The sequence below is a fragment of the Notamacropus eugenii genome, chromosome 6 (assembly GCF_028372415.1).
Source record: "Notamacropus eugenii isolate mMacEug1 chromosome 6, mMacEug1.pri_v2, whole genome shotgun sequence".
Lineage (NCBI taxonomy): Eukaryota > Metazoa > Chordata > Mammalia > Diprotodontia > Macropodidae > Notamacropus > Notamacropus eugenii.
In genome coordinates this window covers 49,860,254-49,880,619 of record NC_092877.1, presented here as the reverse complement: position 1 = coordinate 49,880,619, position 20,366 = coordinate 49,860,254, and the positions used below count along the sequence as shown (strand labels likewise).

Sequence of the window (20,366 nt, the reverse complement as noted above, 5' to 3'; positions counted from 1 at the left end):
GCTGCATCCGTCCGCGGCGCGGCCCTTCGCCTCGCACCACCCTGACCCCCTCCGCTTGGTTTCAGACAGTTGTGGGAATGTTATGGGTTGTTTTCGCCAGACTCACGGGCCCTTCTTGGCAGCTCGAAACCCTTTACTAATCATTGATAAGCGACCTCCTGGAATGAAACGTCCGGACCGTTCAGTAGTTGTCCTTGAAAGAAGAAAAAAGATTGTCTTTAACCATTCCAGCGAGAAAATGTGATCAGAACGCAGTGCTTTTTTAATGTGATAGGTGCTTAATAAAAAGTATTAAAATCTAATGTGTTTTTTTAATTGTTGGCCTGATCCCCGTTTTTAGCCACTTTAACTTCTAGGAGGAGAGAGGAAATGTTGATTTCAGGGTTTTGGCTGAAGCGGAGGTGATGTGAGCAGACCTGTCCAGCCCTTAGGGAGGGTGGTTCCAAGTGGTCCTGGTCGTAGTAATAGCGGTACTTGAGGGTGACAGCAGAGACGGAACCAGGGTTCTGAGCGAGTCAGAGCGGATCTGAGATGAGGGATTGTTAGCGCACATGAAGACGTAGGCCCCGGGAGGAGCAGCCAGCTGCTGGCATCCCCTTGCCGCTTCACTGCACCTACTTTACAGTTACCCCCAAGAGCCGGCCATTCCAGCCGTGGCTGGGAGGATACATGGGGGGAAACGTTGTCGGAAAGGGTTCCAGACCATCGTGTGCCAGTGAAGTGGATAGGGAGTGCTCTAGAGCTCCCTAATGACAGGGCTCTTTGCCTTAAATAATTCTTAAGGGAGCAGATAGTGGGAAGTTTGCCCCTTTGCTGGGCAGGGAAGATCAGGTTAAATTCTGAGGACTGACTTACTTTCTAGAAAGGAAATCATTTGAGTCTGCGTGGGATTTCACTGTCTTGTTTTTTATCACCTCTGACTTTATCTAAATTACCTAAGTCTAAGGAAAATCACTGGTTTGAGGAGTTTACCATTTAGCTTTACAGCATACTGTAGATACAGAATTTCAGGCTTCAAATAGGATACCTGTTTGTGTTCTTAGAGCTTAATTCACGATGCCTTAAAATACTTTATGGAAATGTGGATTCTACTTGGCTTGCCTTGATGTTCAGTGGGTTGACAATGTTGAAAACTCTTTGGCTTTTTCTGAATGTACTTCGGGTGTGGGGATCTGTGCTAATAGAATTAATGAACATTTATACCAGTAAGTCAGTTTATACGTTAACATAGTGTAAATTGAGATGTGTTATAGAAAGAAAGCCTAACCAAAGTACTTGAAGAAATTTACAAGTTGAAGTATCTCAGAGAAATAAGGATGAAGGAGTCTGGCTTTGGCTTGTGCTTGATGGTCTTGCATTTTGTCCACAACTTCAGATGTAAATCCGTATGTTTTAGCAGTTTGTTATTTTAAAGTTGGAATACTTAACATGGGCGTGTTAGAAAATAATTCATTCTTTTGGGAGATTAATATACCTTATTTCATATCTTTTTCTTTTTCATAGGAATTCCCTTGGAGTCTGGCAGCCATTGTTTTTCCCCAAGCATTCCTTTGTGCTCACAGCAATAACGGTGGCAGATCTGCCACCTCCTGTGGTTTGATAGATTATTCCCTTTATAAACACGTGTACTTAAAACTTTCCTCTCCTGATCTTTGTTCCTGCAATAAATTTTGTGATGTCTCTTTGAAAGTTGACATTAATTTTTTAAAAAATTTATATCTCTTAATGGCATTTAAAATAATTTACTAGACAGTTTCTATTTCTCCCATTTTTAGAGGATGTGCTGGGACCCTTTTCTGTTTTTTATAGTTAGACTCTCATGTGCATCTTTCTTAATATGTTTCACATTTTTCGGAATAGCCTTTAGGTGCTGGATTTTCACTTATGCATTCGTACAGGGTTTGCCAAATTACACCTCAAAAGGCAAATGAGAAATAATTTTAGACAGATCGTCTCTGCTCTTTATTTCCTTCAATAATGCAATTTCCTTAAAATGCATACTTTTTACAAGAATTTTTTTTAATTGTCACATTTTGTAGAAATTTTTTTTTTAGTGTTTTTAATGTCTTAGTGTATGACTTTCAAAAGGTAACGGGAAAGTTTCAGGTAATAGAAATAAGTATTCTCCAGTTTGATTTCTTAAAGGGATTAATGTCAGGATATTGTTGGTGCCCCTTTTAAAATATACTGTTTTTTCCTTACGTAAAATGTTGATCTCCTGTGCTTCAGTTTTGTTTTTTTAATAATCTCTGAGAAACTAGATGAAATTAGCTTCTCATTTTTTTTAATGGCTTTATAGAAACTGAACTAAAGGTTTGATGTCCTTGGGAAGTAAATGGTAACTAGTTTTTAAAAACTAAGGTAAGAAGAATAAAAGTTTACTTAGGGGCTCTTTCTTAAAGGTTTTAAGGGAAATGACTTTGAATGAAAAAGGTCCTAAAAGTGGGAGGAATCAAGAGCCGGGTAAGAGTATAATTTTATGATCCTGGTTAACACTTTAACCAAGTTCAATGACAAGAGGAAAGGTTTTCAGAGGATCAAGTCCTTACTACCTGCCAAGCATTTAGCTGAAGCTTTTGACATGGCCTGTAGCCAAACACAGTACCTCTCTTAGGAGGGAAAGAAACAAGAGTGAATTCTGAGTGTGCAAAAGATAAAAGTACAGGTATTGCTATTTCTCTGTAATTATATTGGTAGATTTGTCAGAAACTTGATATCATTAGAGTTGAGTCTTTTTGTCACAATTTCTGGTCTGTCAAGTTCCTTTTTATCATACTTATATACAAAGCTGAAAATACAACCCAGAAAGTTTTATGGAGCATTTTTTTCTCTTTTCCTGTTGCCATGTGCACTTTTCTTATTTCTTGCAAACTATTTTTCTCCCTAGTCTGTATTTATACCTCTTGCATCTGTTATATAGACTTTTTGAAACCCTGATTTCAGTTCTAGAACAGTACAGATTATTGGAAAAGGCCAGTATTTTATAAGGCAGCTAGATGGCGCAGTGGACAGAGCATAGGGCCTGACCTGAATTTAGGAAAACCTGAGTTCAAATCTGGCCTCAGACACTTAATAGTTATGTGACTCTAAGCAAAATCACTTAACCTTGTGTGCCTCAGTTTCCCCATATGTAATATGAACTGGAGAAGGAAATGGCATATCACTCCAGTATCTTTGCCAAGAAAATCCCAAATTGGGGTCACAAAAAGTCAGATACAGCTGAACAACAGTGTTTTAAAAATATTTTGGTCTTAAGATTTAGCTATCTTGCATATTTTATCAACACTAGTGCCAATTTTATTTGAGTTTCTTCCTGTAATCATTGGTGTAAGCACACAGGCATGCCACAGTAAAAATAAGCGTGAGATCTCTGAAATAGAACCTGTATTGAAAGTGACCACGTATGAAGGGCTCCATACATAAAAATTATCAGCATATTCAAGGATGTTAGAGTTAGGGGCTCTAAATTAATTTTAAATTTTAAGGAAACTAGCATTTCCTGAAAGCTTGCATTTTTCTATTTGTGATTCTGTTTTTACCAGTTAACAATTAGATGATCAATAAATTTGAACATTTGTGGCATTAAGGAAATAGTGCCAGTTGATTGGGCTGCCAGGAATCTGGGTGTACTGGCTGGATCATTGGCTTGTGGAGGACTTACATTCAGTCAGGGCCTGGCTGTTTATTGGGTAACCTCAGGCAAGTTACCTTAAGCTGCTTCTTGGCTCCCCATTTTCCTTAACTATAAAATATAAGAGTTAGATCAGATGATTTCTTTAGTTTACTTCCAACTTTTAAAAATCCATGAGAGACAGAACAGAATTTTATAGATTCAGTGCTAAAAGGATGTCAGATCATCGAGTCTTATTTTGGCCTTTTTTCTTATTTAAAGGCCATGATGTTCTTTTCTAACAAAGCACGTTATATTTTTGTTTAAAGATTTTGTTCAAGTGCCTTTGAAGAAAAATTATAAGAAAATGTTCAGGGGATTTTGTGATTTTTGAATTCAGCGAATTCATTACTCATCTGCCTGAACCTAGAGTAAAAATTTTGGACCTTTTTAAAGTGGTAGAATTTAGAGTGAGTGTTTGTTTTCCCTTTAAGCTGTACTATTTTCAGTTTGATTTAACATAAAGCATCTACCACTGTATTAACTTTGGTGATACAAAGATAAAAGATGAAATAGTCCCTGCCTGCAAGTTGCTTAAGCTCACACCCAAAATGCCAAGAAGACGAGTACCTTTAGCAGGTAGGGCATCAGCAGGAGTCTGGTGTCAGAGGCTCCCTCTGGGCCAGGCCTAGGAGATAGAGAGGGAGCCAGGAGTATTATAGACTGAGCTGGTGTGGACCAGTTTGTTTGGGAGAATGCTTGTTGAATGGGGACAAGGATAGGAACTGTGATGTCATTGGTAGAGGGAGCTAATAGGAAACTCCTTTTAACAATAAGTGCTTGGATGACTTGTCCAGCATGTGGCGGAGGCAGGACTGAACCTAGGTCTAACCTGCTCTTGAGGCCAGCTCACTATCTATTCATCCTGCCTGGAAACAGTGATATGAAATATAATTGGAAAGTATCCTGAATGTATTGTTATAAAATGATGATGGCTTCATGTTTAGCCAGCCTTGGACTACTGTGCTGAGTGCCAAGGTAGATCTAAGGTCGGGATCCAGAGGAAATAGTAAACGGTCTGTGTTCTCGGTTATCCATCTTTGACCTCCTTGGAGTATAGACCCACTTGGGGGATCACAGAGTGAAAGGGCATGACACTTAGTAGTTTCTCTAAAATGATTTTCCAGAGTGGTTGGACTAATTCATAGCTTCACCAACAGCGTCTTAGTGTGTCTGGCTTCTGTTGCACCTCCCATATGGGAATAGAAGGCCTTTTATCACCAGGGCCACTTTAAGTGTGACCTGAAGCCTAGGCATTTTAATTAGCATTTTTCTGATTGATTTGTTACTTTCACTTTTAAAAACTACTCATATCCTTTGCTGTTCTTGGGGAAGTTATTAGTTTTATGTTCTTGGGGAATACTTACTAGTTTTATGCATTTTGCAATTCTCTTTAACTCTTGAATATCAGACTTCTATAACAGATGTTTGATCCAAAGATATTTTTCCCCCTGCTCAAGAGCTTGTCTTATTCTGGTTGCTACTCATTGTAGTTGAACTTGTTGAAAAACCTTTGATTTTTATACAATCAAAATTGTCTATTTTGTCCTGTGACCACTGCTGTTCCATGTTTGGTTGTGAGTTCTTCCTCCAAATATAGTTGTGAAAGATAGTTTTGTTTTTTTTTTTGAGGCCTTTTATGTTTCAGTTGCTCACCCACTGTGATAAATAGTTTAAGATGCTTGTCTGAAGCTGCTTTTTGCCTGACTGCTTTCTGGTTTCTGGGCAGTTCTTTTCTAATCTGAAGTTCTTACCTCAGTAGCTTGTTGACTAATGGGCTGCTGTGTCTAGCTAGTTTTAGTTCATGGCGTGTCTTTTCGGTTCTAATTCTCTTTAACATTTTTTACCTAGTACCAGATAGTTTTGATAACTACTTTATATAGTATGAAATCTGGTAATGCTAAACTCTGCATATGTGACGTATTCAAAGTGCATTTTTTGTGGGTAGCAGAAAACAGGAAGCAGAGTGGGTGCCCATTAGAAGGAAGGAAGCAAGCATTTATTAAGTGGCTACTGTGTGCCAGATACTGTGCTAAGTGCTTTACAAGTAGTCTACCTTTTGATTCTCACAACAGCCTGTCAGGTGAGTGCTATTATTATCCCCATTTTATAGATGAAGAAACTGAGAAGACAGAGGTTAAGTGACTTTACCAGGAACAGAGTTCTTGGAAGTGTAGAGGCAGGAGTTAAACTTAGATGTTCCTGAATTCAGGGCCAGCAACTTACCCGCTGCCCCCCCAGCTGCCTCTGAGGGCCGCCATTGATGGTCGAATGGCCCAACAAATTGTGTTATATTGTCATATCATAACTAATGTGAGGATTTCAGGGAACCTTGGGAAGACTTTTATGGACTTAGTGGAGAAGAATGCAGAGCCAGGAGAACAATATAAGTATGTCTATAACGTAAATGAAAACTTCACTGGAAGGAGCTGAACTCGGATTAAATGCCCTCCTTTTGATTCCAGAGGAGAGATAATGAAATACTTCCCTCCTTTTGGCAGTAATGACACACTGAATGCATTTCCTGTATTCATTGGCTTGACTTTACTGTCTTCGTTACAAGGGACTGTATGGGGGTCAGGTGGGGGCAGGTATATTGGAAAGTAACTGTGTTCTAAGAGACAAATGCCAGAATTTAAATTATAATCTAGTGAAGAGATAGTAGAGCACTGGGTCTGATTTTTGCAGAACCTTGGGCAAGTCACTTTACATCTTTGGGTCACATTTTAGTCATCTGTACTGTGTGGTTAATGTTTGAACTATCTCCCAGGATCATCATGAGGGAAAGGACTTTGGAAACCTGAAGGATCTGTAGGACTAAAGGATTTGTCACCACTGCTTTCAAGCAGTACTTACTTGACCCCAGCTGATTTTACAATAGAGATACACACTCATAAACTTGGCCTTGGTGTATTCTTCTTTCTATTTCTAGTGTAGTTTTCCCTGAAGATTTCAGTAGGCTTTAGCAGTACTTTTAACATGTTTAGTTTTACTTTTTAATGGAATAAAATTAAACAGAGTAAGGAAAAAAAAATAGCACCAGTTTTGGGATATCTTTGTCCCTTCAGAATCCTGTCCTTAGTTTTTAATTTAGTATTGAAAGATGATTTGTAGATGGTGGTGGGTAGATGTAAAGAGTCTCCTAACTTTGTCCATAGCTTCCTTAATGTATTTAATGCTGTTTATCAGGTACTTACTATGCTCAGGGCACAAACTGGTTCTTATTCTTGTGTTTGATTTTTAAGATAAACTTTGTGTTGGAATTTGTTTTCCAATCCCCTGTTTTCTTTTAGCATTGATTGTAGCAGCTTCTACCACAAATGAATTTGGCCTGCAACACTTTTAAGTTTGAAAAATAATAATGGAACCTGTAAATGTCGTTCTAGGGAAAAAGGGTCATCAGGGAGACTTGGGACAAAATGCAGGAAATTCAGCTCCTTCGCATTTTGCTGCATCTGTTGGCATCATGAAGGCTTTGCTCTGCTTCATGAACTGGCCTTGTGAAGGGGTAGTAATTCTGAAGTTTTAGAGATGGGTCCTACTTTAATTGTCCTCTCCCTACTGTTTTCATACTTAACTTTATTTCCAACTGATGATGAGTGCCCATCTGCCTCTTAAGGTGATTTCATTTACTCCCCTCTGTGGGTTACTTGTCCAAAGCAAGGCTGTAGTCCTACCAGGTGATGCTGTCTTGGTAGAATGTGAATAATCTCCCATATTTTTGTGGTAACCTGATGTTTACAGAATGTGGATAGTGCAAATATTGCCTTCACTTATGGATGGAAAAACAGGCTTAGAGGTAGTTTGGAAGCTTGCCCATGGCCATAGCAAGAAGCCTCTGAAAGTAGACTCTTGACTCCAGGAATTCTGACCACTACGGAGCTTTATGTGTGCTGGAGATTTTTTCTTTTATTTCAAACCTCTTCAGCCTTTCTCTTATACTTAAAGAAGTCATCTGAACTTTTTCTGAATCATTTATTTTTTCATGTCATGATTATGCCTGGGCTTGTTCAGTCAGTTAACATCTATTAAAAGTGCCTACTATGTGCTAGAGGCTAGGGCTACAAAGACAAAAAATAGAACAATCCCCACTCTCAAGGAGCCTTCAATCTATGTTACTCTTCCTTAAGGTGGATTTGTGACTTTGTTAATTAGATCAGGTTTCAAATGCTATTCCAGAAGGTGAGCTAGTCAGTTATTGAGAGTTTGATCTAATATTCTCTCACTAATTAATTTTTAAAAATCCGGTTTTATTTTGTTTTCAGGTTCACATTTTCCCTCCCCCTTCAACTCTTCTCTCTGCCCTCATTGAAAAAGCAAGAGAAATAAAACCCATTGCAAACTTGTATAGTTGAATAAATCCATTTCTCCCATTGGCCAGGTTTAAATTGGCTCTTCTGAGTTTGTCACCTCTCTATCTGGAGGTGGGTACCTTGTTTCAATATGAATCCTCTGGAATTTTTTTATCAAGAGTTCTCAAATCTTTCAGAAGTTGTTTACAGTATTGTTATTGTATAAATTGTTGTGGTTCTGTGCACTTCGCTCTGCATCAGTTCATAGAAGTATTCCCAGGTTGTAGAAACCACCCCTTTGATCATTTCTTGTAGTACAGTGGTTTTCCATCACATTCACATACCATAACTTGTTCAGCCATTCCCTAGTTCATGGCCATACCTTCTGTTTCCATGTCTTTGCCACCACAAAAAGAGCTCCTATAAATATTTTTGTACATATGTTTATTTTTTCTTTTTGTGTGTATGTGTAATATTACTGGGTCAAAGGATATGCACAGTTTCATAGCTCTTTGGGTACAGTTCCAAATTCCTTTCCAGAATAGCTTGGCAAGTTCACAGTTCTACCAGGAGCGAATTAATGTACCCATTTTACCACATCCCCTCCAACAGCTGTCATTTTCAAGGTTGTTTTGGGTCATTTGCCAATCTGGTGGGTATAAGGTAGAACCTCAGAGTTGTTTTAATTTGTATTTCTTTAATTATTAATGATTCAAAGAATTTTTAATATGGCTATTGAGAGCTTTGAATTCTTCCTCTGAAAATTGCCTCTTCATATCCTTTGACCATTTATTGAGGAATTGGCCAGTTATTTTAATAAGCTTTCCTTGCTGTATACTGATAACTTGTTAATGACTCACTCAAAACAAAGTCAAGTGCAAGTCATGGCGTCATTTTTCTGATGGCATAGTCTTCTTCGGCAACGAAGGACGATCACAACCTTGCTAAGCTTATTAATATATAGAATTTGAGAAGACTGCTTTTTAAGGCAAGACTTATGGTAGTTTAAAATCAGTTAAAAGGTTCAGGTGTATTCGGTATTGGCTGGAGTGTTAGATTCAGGGTCAGGAAGGCTTAACTTTAAGTCTAGTCTCTCACACTTACTTGTGCCTCTCAGAGCCAGCCACAGTTTTCTCATCTCTAAAATGGGGATAAGAGACCTGGCCTTACAGGGGTGTTGTGAATATCAAGTGGGAGCACTTTGCAAAACTTACATCACTACGTAAATGTGAACTGCTGTTTGCGTTGTTCTGTTCCCACCAAGCATGGATGTAAAGAAAAAAGGTTTTAAAGTGGACAGCCCACTTCTGTCAATTTGTGTTCTTAAACTTTTTAATGGATTTTTCAAAAGTTATAGAAACACAATTAAAATATGAATGCTCTTCATATTTTTATCCACTGAACCTTTTTTTTCTTCCATTAAAAAAGCGGCCTAGGCCCTTCTGAGGAGAAAAAAGTGGCATAATGTTAATCTTTCTATATACGTTTTTTTTTAATGTCATATGAGGAAAGGAGGGAAGAGATAGAATGATATGGTATTGCAACAGTCCTATTCAGCAACATATATTGAATGTCTGCCCTGTGTGGAATATTGTTAGAGCTGATCGTCACTGTCAAGTGTGGAGAGGTCAGATGGGAGGCTAGCTAATCCTGACACACAACCACACAGAAATTGTTGTTAGAAAGCAAGGTGCTGGAAAGATAGAGTATTGAGAGAAAGTTCCTGCCTTTATGGAATTTACTTGTTTGCTAGTAATAACATTATTGTCTGCATTTAAATGTTAACAATACATATATTCAGTATTTTTATTTAGCTTGTAAATATTAATTATTTAGTCTACAGGTAGAAGAAGTTGCTCAGTTTTAAAATAGTTGACAGTATTCATCTACTTCTGTGACTGTACATTGTGGGTATATTACCTGGGTATTCACCCATTTTCTTTAACAGCTGCCTAATGTTCCTTTGTTTCACAGAAGGCTTGAAAGGTGAGGTGGGTAGAAATAGCTTGTTGGTGAGGAAGAGAATAGAGGAGGGGAACCAGGAGGTAGTTTCCACTTTTCTTCTTGGATAATTAAATAAGTATTTTCCTTTCTCTTTGGGTAAATGATATAATAGAATTTGAGAGCTGGGAGGGGAAGTGGGGTTCTTGCTCCAGGGTCTGCACAATGAGTTTCTGGCCCCCAAATTGTTATGGTATCTTAGGGAACCTGCAGAGCGTTCCTGCCCGGCTCAGAGGTACCAGAGTCATAGGATTCAGGTGCCTGTTTGTAACACTGCTTTATTCATTCACCTTCCACAGTAGACCTTTCGTTTGGGGAAGACAACGTGCTTGTGCAAACAGGGCAAGAGACTTTAAAGGTAACTCACCAAATATTATATGTGACTGTTTCTGTATGGTGGAGAATGTGCAAAGTCATCAGAACATAGATTTTGCATTTGGAAAGGACCTTAAAGGGCACCTAGTTCATCTCCATTATTTTATAGATTAGAAAAACTGAGACCCAGAAAGGCCAAGTGACTTGTTAACAGTCACACAGGTAAGAAAGCCAGGAGCTCCTGTTCCACATCTAGTGTTCTTGCCAGTGCATCAGAGAGAAGAGGGGGGGTGCTCATGTAGTAGTTTGCCATCTTGTCAGGGAAAGGTTTAAACATTGTAGACCTTACTCTTATATTTAAACTTAAACCCTTCCTGTTTTGGAGTACGGTCAGAGACATCTTAGGAATGTCTGAAGTTATGAAATGGGGTAGTTATGTTGAACAAACTTTTTTAGGGGCTAAAATACAAACTTGATTTAAGATACCATCTCTGCCCTTAGGGAGCATACTGTCTGCTAAGGCTAGATTTTTCTAAGTAAGACATTTTCTACTGCATTTTAAATTTCTCTCTTTATGAAAGCTGGATTTATGTATAACCCTTCAGTTAATTATATAAGAGGAGTCAGATGTGTAGTTCAGATTGATTTAAATTTTTGATAAATCTACCATTTGAGCCTTCTCTCCTCCCAAATGCACACCTTCAGCCACTACTTGTTGACTTACTATCCTTTTACTCTTTGCTATTTGTTCATTTTGCTACTTTCTGCTCTTGGAATGACTTGCCTTTTTCCTCATCCTGACTCTTCTCTCCCACCTGCCCCATCTTTATCCCATCTTTCAAGGCCTAGATTGAATGCTAAACAATTTTATACTTTTACCAATGTTCTTAGACTCTTCCTGTGATTTCCTGCCTCTCCCTGTAGGAAGCAATTTCCTTTATCTCATCTTTAGAGACTTTATAATTTTATTCTAATTTGTAGGAGACAACTCTCCTAGTGGAGAGACTTGCCTTGAGGTCAGAAGGAACCTGGGTTCAAAGTGAAAAGGATAGTGTAGCTAAGATTATATAGGCTCTCAGTTGGAAGTGTTCTTAGACTATGTGATTCTAGGTAAGTCATTTAATTTCTGAATGCCCCAGGCAACTTAAAAAAGAAAAATTACACAACATTTTCTAATCTTCATTGGTAGAGGGAGCTTCCTTTTCAGAAATTAAATCAGAAGTCCAAATTACCCCTTCTTTCCCCATCCTCCAATTGATTTTTAATGAGTACACATCAGCTATGCACTTAGTATCAGCTCTATATATATTAGTAGAGGGCAAGCCCAGGGAAGCAGCCCAGGTGATGATTTGGGTTTAGGTTCTGACTTGACACACACTGGCTGTGTGATATCCAAAGGCGTGTCTGAACAGAAAAGGAGGTATTGCTCATATAGAAAGGGAAAAAGGAGTCACTGATGATGGAGACTTAGACTGGATTGTTCCACTATTACTCCTGAGGGCAGGGAGGCCCATGTTGGGGGCACTTGTGGAGGATTTAGAGGAGGGATGGGGAGTGGGGCCTGCCTCGTAGGAGGAGGACCTAAATCAGGGCCAGTCTTTAACCCCTTTCTGCTCCTTTCCCCTCTTCTCCCCTTTCCCAGCCCCCTTTGACACTCTTCCCCCATTAGAATGTGAGCTGCTTGGAGAGGAACTGTCGGGTTGTATTTGTATTCTCAGCTCTTAGCATAGGCCCCAGAACATAGTGAGGCCTTAAATCTCTCTGTGTCCTTTAAATTAGATATTGTGTATTACTTCGCTTTTATCTGCTCTAGCGCCTAATAAAGTGTGTTACATGTGATAGCTATTTTCATAAATATATCAATGGGCTGTTACAGAAAATGAAGTTCTTATTTCTGGTTATTTATTCTCTTCTTACAGATTTCATTTAATTGAATAATTCAAATTTCAGTGGATTTTAAAATGGAGACTACCTAAGTTTTTTCCTAAAGTATTTGTTTCCAAGATGTGGTCCATAGCTACAGCCCACTTTAGAAGGAAGAGGGGAAAAGCAGCAGGGGTGGTTCAGAATGCTGGACTTGGAGTCAGGAAAACCTGGGTTCAAATTCTGCTTTAGACTAATAGTGCAACCCTGGGCAAAGAGACAGCTCTCAGCCTCAGTTTATTTACCTATAAGATGAGGACAATAGTGCCTCCTTCCCAGGGTAGTCATGAGGATCCAGGGAGATTCTTAGATATGATTTTTGTAGAGAGAGTAGGAAAAAGCTAAGGACTAGATCAGTAGGGAAGGGGCCAGCAAAGCTGAGTACTGAAAGAACTTCATTTTAGCTGTCTGATAGGCTTCTTGCCTTTCTAATGATAAGGTTCCTAAGGGCAGGAGGATAAAAATTAATTGGTCTATATTAGATCTACTGCAAAATGAAAAAACTTAGCAGTATCTGACTATTGTATTTTGTAAAGGGGTGTTAATAGTGTCTAGAGTTGACGTGTAAGACCATGAAATAATGTTTCCAAGGTCACTGATGACATCCTTATTATTGAATCCATGTGGGACATTTAACACTGAGGACTACCTTCTCTTCTGTTTACCTGTTTTCATGACACTCCTCTCATGGTTCTCTTATCTTCTCTATTTCCCCTGTTGATTTGCTGTCTTCTCACTTCTAATATAAAGCTGCCCTGCCAAGGTTTCTGCCCTATGGTGGTTTTTTCCAAATGCATTCTCCCTGGATGACCATTACCATTCCTGTGACTTCAAGTATCACTTCCAAGTAAATGAATTCCAGAAATATATGTGTGTGTGTGTCTATACCCATATTGGTCCCATATCTGATTTCTATTAATGGGATCCCCGTTCTCACTGCCTTACGGTCTTGAAACCTGGTGGCTGTTGTCCTCATCCTCCGTGTTGCAGGTAGCCAGTCCATGATGGTGTCATGGATTTAGAGCTGGAGAGGATTCATAGAGGCCATCTAGTTCTGTCCTCTTTCTGATGGGTTCAAGGCTGAGAAGCAGGGAAGCAGTGGCAGAGCTGGAGTTGGAGCTGGGCTCCCTCCTGCTCTTTCCAGTGCACCGTGTTCTAGCCCTTCTCCGTTCCCTTTGCTGCTGATCTTCATGTAAACCCATACTGAGGAGGGGAAGAGATGAAGCATTTATTAAGCCCCTCCTAGGTACCAGGCACTGTGCTAAGCACTTTACAAATATGATCTCATTTGATCCTCACAACTAGCACCTCTGGGAGGCAGGTGCTATTATTTTCCCCACTTTACAGTTGAAGAAACTGAGGCAAACAGGTTAAGTAACTTGCCCAGGGTTACACAGTAAAGTGTCTAAGAAGGCCGTAGTTGAACTTGGGTCTTTCTGACTCTAGGCGCAGGGTTCTGGCCACTGGCCCACCAGCTGCCTGTACTAGCACTCCCTTGACTGTTGAAGTACCTTTCTCACTGGTCTCTTCCTGCATCTCCAATTCCTTAAATAATCTTCCTTTCTCGTAGTTTTGATCAAACAACCCCTCACTGTTTCAAAACCGAAACTTGATTGGTCACCTCTTACCTACTAAAATATAACCTGTACTCCTTTCTGTTCCTCAAACACATGTTCTTCCTTCCCACATGCCTTTGCTTCGAATGTTTCCTGGACCAGTTCTCTGCCCCATTTCCACAGTTGTACTAACTTTATCAAAGCCTGACTCAGTATTAGCCCCTTCATGAAACTGGATTTTCTTCTTCTTCATACCATACCTACACACCTGCCTACAAACTCTCCTATATACGTTGTATTCTGCTTTCCATTAATTATTTTTGTATACAGCTTAGGCCTCCATCCACAAGAGATAGAGGGGTGCAAGGGAACTGTTGGGAATTTTTTGTGCTCCTCATTTTGGAGGGGAGACACTTAGATGTTTGAATTTGATTATGATTTTGTTCTGTTGCTTTATGATAGAAAGTATGCCTGTATATCTTGTTTTTAGAATGTCAATCATTTGACTAACAGATTGATTGAGTTCTTACTGTCTGTGCAGTGTTCCAGATTCTTCTGTGTTCTGCAAAGGACTTGTGACCTCCTTGCCTTCCAGCAAATAACTTGGCTTTTATATAATTTTAATAATTTAGAAAGTTTTATTTTCTTTGAGCCTGATATTAATTTTACTTGTGAATTTCTTTGTAACAAATTATAGATATTTAGTTTGACTTGGAAGCAAGTTAGGGTTACAAATAGGAACTACCAACTTTGGCATATCATAACCTTGTGTCTGTTTAGTGTGCTTTCAAGAGAAATGATACAACAGAAACTTCTTTACAAACATTCATTTGCTGTATGTGAATATGTTTGGCTTCTCCTGCCTTGACTGCTTTAAGTAGTTGAAGAAAAACAATTTGAAATTGTATGAATGTAGAACAGTGGGTGATTGGAGGAAAAGAGGCAAACGCTTTAAATCAGACCAGAGGGCTAAGATCATTAAATAAACTTCTCTCCCTTCCTGAACTTTGTGATTTCTGTTGGTGGCATCCCTGTCCTCCCATGTTATTGAGGTTTCCAAGCCTATAGTCATCCTTAATCGTCGTTTTTCATTAAAGTTTTAAGAAAACGGATAGAAATTTGTTCTCTCCCTCCAGCCTTTTACCTAATTGAAAAAAATACAGTTTCTTGCAACTAAAATGAATTTAAAGCAAAACAAATTACCCCCCAGACTGTGTTTAAAAAGTCTCCTTTACACCCCAACTCCATCACTTCTCTGTTAATGGAGAGTGCACTTCATCATAGGTCCTGTAGAGTCATGGATGGTCATTGCATTCATCAGAGTTTTTACACATTTCACACTTCTGTGTCTTTAGAGTGTTATTATATAAATTGTTCTACTCATTCTGCTCTGCTTTCATTTTTCATGAATTTATAAAAATTATTCATATTTATTTTTGCAATATTGATGTTATAAATTATTCTTCTGGTTCTGCTCACTTTAGACTGCATCAGTTCATATATGTCTTTCTCTGGCTTTTAGAGAAGTATTTTCTTTTTTCCCCTCACTTTTTTGACGTGATTTTTAAATTCAGTTTTATTTTATTTTCAGTTTCAGATTGTCTCCCTTTTCCTCCTCTTCTCCCCATTGGAAAGGCAAGAAAAACAAAATACATTAAGAATATGTATAGTATTGCAAAACAAATTGCTGCATTAGCCGTGTTCCCTGATCCCCCTACCCCCTCCAAAAAATAGAGAAAAGAATGAAAGAAGAAAATATGCTTTGGTCTGCACTGAGCCTGTCAATTTTCTGTCTGGAAATAGATACCAGATTTCATCGTGATTCCTTTGGAATTGTGATTGGTCATTGTGTAAATCAGATTGTGGTTATTATATAAATTGTTCTCCTGGTTCTGCTTGCTTCACTTTTTACTAATTCATACATATCCTTCCAAGTTTTTTGAAACTATCCCCTTCATCATTTCTGAAAGCACAGTAGTATTCCATACACTCCTGTATCACAACCATTCCTTGATTGATGAGCATCTCCTCGGTTCCCAGGTTTTTACTGTCACAAAGATCTGGCTCCAGTCTACCTGTCCAGACTTTCAGATCCCCTTGGGAGAGGCAGCAGAGGATGGCACAGTGAACAGAGAATGAACCTCAAAAAGCCACGATGAACCACAGGTTCAAGTCTTACCTCTGACATACACTGGTTCTGTACCCTCAGCACGTTATTCATCCTGTCATGACATAAGTAATTTAATGCTGTAAACATTTTCATTCTAAGGTTCAGAGAAGGTGCCAACTTGCATTGTTAGGAGTTTGTGCATCCAGGAGTTCCCTTTACCTGTGAAATCACACATCTAGTCTCCCATCCCCACTGTTACTCTTTTCTAGTTCAGCTAGAATAGTAGCCATTCCCTACACTCTATAGTTCATAACCCCCTCTTCCTTTACATGTGCTGTCTGTCATTGCAAATTCTAATGTTTTTTTTACATGTAAAAAATCTTAGGTTCAAGGATTAGTACAGGTAGGTGCCTTTTCTTCCATGAATCTTCTCTACAGTTGCCAGTGTTCCCTGATATTCTGAACTGTTAACATTATCTCTGTACTCCAGTTACCTTTGCTGTGTACATGTTCTATCCACTTCTGCCCCTTAGGTGTTGGAATATCATTTTTGTCTTTGAATCATCAATTCTTTTGTAGCAGGAACTTAGTAAATGTTGAATTGAGTTAATCACAGAAACAATGTTGTTCCACCCATCTAGTTTTTTAAAATGAAGAAACTAAACCAGAGAAGAGAAATGCCTGAGCGAGGTCATTCATTGATTTTCTAGAGGGCTGAAACTCAATGTAGGTCGCTCTCTCCTGCTTCTGTTTTCTGCTCCTGTGCTATTTGTCCTTGCAGGAGGATATGTGGAGGAAAATCATTTGGAAACTTCATAGGAAAAGTCCAGTTCTTAAATCCCTCCTTTTAGAGAGAAGCATACACATGGATGAAGAGCCTAGTATAAATTGGAAAAGTTAACAGCAGTAATAGATGGATTTGGAAAAACTAGAATAGGGAAAATGAATTTTGTTTTCCTCTAATGAAATTTGTTTGCTATGTACTCAAGCACTTTGCTTTTCTCATCCTGAGCAGTACATATGTAAGTGTACATATATATTTTTGTGTGTTTTCCTCTTGTATCTTAGCCTGGTCTTAGCAGTCCTTACCTCAGTGTTCCCTTCTGAAGGGAAATGACCACAGAACTTGGTGGTCAGAACTCAGAGTGGAGCATCTCGTTTTGATTAGGGATACATTGTTTTTATTTTTTTCCTCAAATAGCCTAAATTGTTGAGAATATTTTAATGCTTAAGTGTTACCCATTGACATTCTGTGTGTTTTCCTAATTCTCTGTGTTTCAAGTGGAACTCATTATCTGTCCTGAAACCAGTGTTTTCTGACTTGATTGTTTCTTGTGTGGCACCACCATTTGCTGTGTTGTTTGTTACTTGGGCTTGTCTTTGTCCTTTTTCTCCCCTTCACTTTTCATTTCTTGTCATCTGTCAGATCATGCATTTCAGATTTTCTTTTTAGCATCTCTCCCATCTTCTCATTCCCATTGTCTTCATCTTAATATAGGCTTAGACTAGAGGTCTCCAGACTTTTTTAATCATGCTCCCTGTCAGTAAAAAAAAAAAAGTTTTGAGCGCACAGTATGCATCTATTTATAAATTATATACATGCACCACTGTACTAATTATATGTTGTAAAACTTACACAGAGCAGATACTTTGTGGATGAGATAAAAATGAAATATTTGATCCTAGAGGCAGTAGGGACCCACTGGAGTTTGAGTAGGAAAACAACATGGTGAGACCAGCATTTTAGGAAAATCAGTTTGGCAGTTCCACAGAGAATAGATTGGAGAGGGGAGAGATTTGAGACAGGGAGGTGCAGGTAGGAGGTGCTGCAGTAGTCACGGTGAGAGATGATATGGACCTGACCTGGGGTGACAGTTCTATAAGTCTAGGGAGTGGAACAGATGCTAGCCATATTGTGGTGACAGAAGAGACAACAAGAGTTGGCAACTGGATGTGTTGGGTAAGGGGGAACGAGGAGTTGGAGATGATACATGGATCGCTGGGAGCCTAGTGGTACCTCCAGCAGTAATAGGAAAGTTCAGGGTTTTAGGGGAAAGAGAATGTATTGAGACCTAATGAAAGTTGTCTTCTGTGACACCGCCCCATCTAAATCAGAAAGGAGAAGGTAGGACTGCAGGGCTCACCTCTTGAAAAGTACCTGCTGCAGGGTCAGGAAATGGTCATGACATGGTGGAGGTGGGGGGCAGGGCAGATTTTCTGTCTTGATGCCTGGTTCAGAAGGGGAACTTTGGGATTTAGAAGGAGGGGCAGAGTCGGGGAAGAGTTGGAGGATAAGGTTGTGTTGGAGAAAATCCAGGATTGTAGGGAGAGTGACTTATCCCAAAGTCACATCGAGTGCCGAAGAAAACTCAGATCCTTTGACCTTGGCCCCCTTTTTTATTTCTGCCCTTTCACCTAATCCAGACAGAGTGCTGCTCTTCATTGCCTAGAGGTCAGGTCAGGTCAAACCTCAACTCAGAGACTATTGATTTTTCTCCTATTAGTCACCTCTATGTACAGCCTACTTTTCTGACCAAGCTGGCCTCCCAGATGCTCGGCATGCTCACACTGGACACTTTGCACTGCTGCTCTTCAGGGCTCATGACTGTCCCTGAAGTCCCACCTCTCGTGCCAGTTTCCTGAAGCCTTTCCTGTCAGCCCAGGCTGTAATCACTCCTTCCCATCCGGCACAGAAGTCATTTTTTTTTTTTTTTATACCTCTCTTTAGTGGTCCCGAGGCAAGGTTTTAGGATGTTAGAGGTAGATTGGAAGTTCCAACATTAGGGACTGGCTAAACTTCAGTGAATTAATGAATGTAGAGCTCTCTTCGACCTCCACGTGTATGGGAAGTGGGTTTGGAGTGGTTTTGGTTCTAGGTTTTATGAATGACAAGGTAACCGTTTTGATATGAGATGACCCTAAGATTTTGCTTATTTCTTTGTTGTTAGTTTGTCAAGACATAAACTTCACTGTCTTCAAATAGTTGCATATAAGATAACTTGAACTTTTTGAATTAGAACAGATATGAGGTGGCTAGGTTCAGTGGATAAAGTTTCTTTCCAGTTTCTAGCACTTGTTCTGGAGAATAGTATCCTAAAGAGGTCTTAATCTTGATGGGCTTATTAGCAGGTGGTTGGCATTTTTGCTCTTCCTCCCCATCCTCTAAAATTGCTGTTCTGTATCTGCTGTGGAGGGGGCATGAATTTACATCTCACTGTGTGGGACTTTTGTGGAAGTTTTTATTTATTGTTGAATGAAATGAATAGTGTGACATAAGAATAAACAGTCCCTGAAAGTAGAACTCTAGGTGGAAGTAGCTTCAGCTTCTAAGGTTCCAGCTGAACCTCGATTTCCAATAGCAGTGAATTCCAGAAAGTTAAATTCCTTGAGCAGACTCTTTGCTGCCCTTGGAAGACTCAGTATAACTCGTCATCTGTTACCAATTAGTATTGAAAGGTAATGTTGAAACATTGAGACTTGGTGCGCCATTACTGACCTCCCAGTATGATGGCTGCTGCTCACATGTTTTTGTTTCATCCAAAGGAAAACCTAGTTTCCTTGAAGATTCTCAGGTACCTTGAAGTCTTGGTGTAGCTTTGAAGTTCTCAATTGTTTATGTTATGCTTTTTACATAGAGAACCAAAAAGCAGAAGAGTTTTGTATTTTCCATAACCTGTCCCTAAGTCTAAGAAATTAGAAGAATTTTTTTCTGAAACAGTCTGGAGAAAGTTGGCATGTTCTTATTTTATTAATTTTTACTGTGTGATGTCACTGTGTTTGTTAGTAGATAATAGTGTTTGTCAGATAATAATTTAATTTCTATGGTTGATAAATATTTAAGGATGGTGTTAGAAGATGGAGCTGGACCTGGTGTTGGGAAGCCCTGAGTTCAAATCCAGCCTCAGATACTTGCTAGCTGCCTGACCTTAGGCAAGTCACTTAACCCTGTTTGTCTCACTTTTCTCATCTGTTAAATGAGCTGGAGAAGGAAATGGCAAAGTATTCCAGTATCTTTGCCAAGAAAACCCCAAATAGGGTCACATAGAGTCAGACACAACTGGGCTGATTGAACAACAGCGCAGTGCTTGATACATAGTAAGCGCTATCCAAAATGTGAATTTTTGTTATGATGCGGTGATAATTTAATTTCCAAAGTTGATAAAAATTTATTGCTCTTACACAGTGAGGTAGCAAGGTGGAGAGCACCCTGAGCCTGGAGTCAGGAAGACCTGAGTGCAAATTTGGCCTCAGATGCTCAGTAGCTTGATCCTGGGCATGTACCTGGCATCTAGTAGGTGCTTAGTAAATACTAATTCTCTTCTCTCCCCCACCCTTTCCCCCATGAATGTAATTTATCCATTCATTATATCACTCTCATTGGAATAAGGTGTTAAGAAATTATATGATGTACATAAGTTTCAGTGTGGAAAGGGGTAGACTCTTACTTTAGGGATCATAGGATCACATGTTTAGAAATAGGCTTGTCCTTATAGGTCCTC

General features: G+C 39.2%; 1 protein-coding gene across 2 annotated transcripts in view; it reads left to right on the top strand.

Annotated features, from left to right (window-relative positions):
- Positions 1–20,366, top strand: part of FAM53A (family with sequence similarity 53 member A) — a 113,563-nt gene that overhangs the window by 807 nt on the left and 92,390 nt on the right. The gene's annotated exons all lie outside the window — the stretch shown is intronic.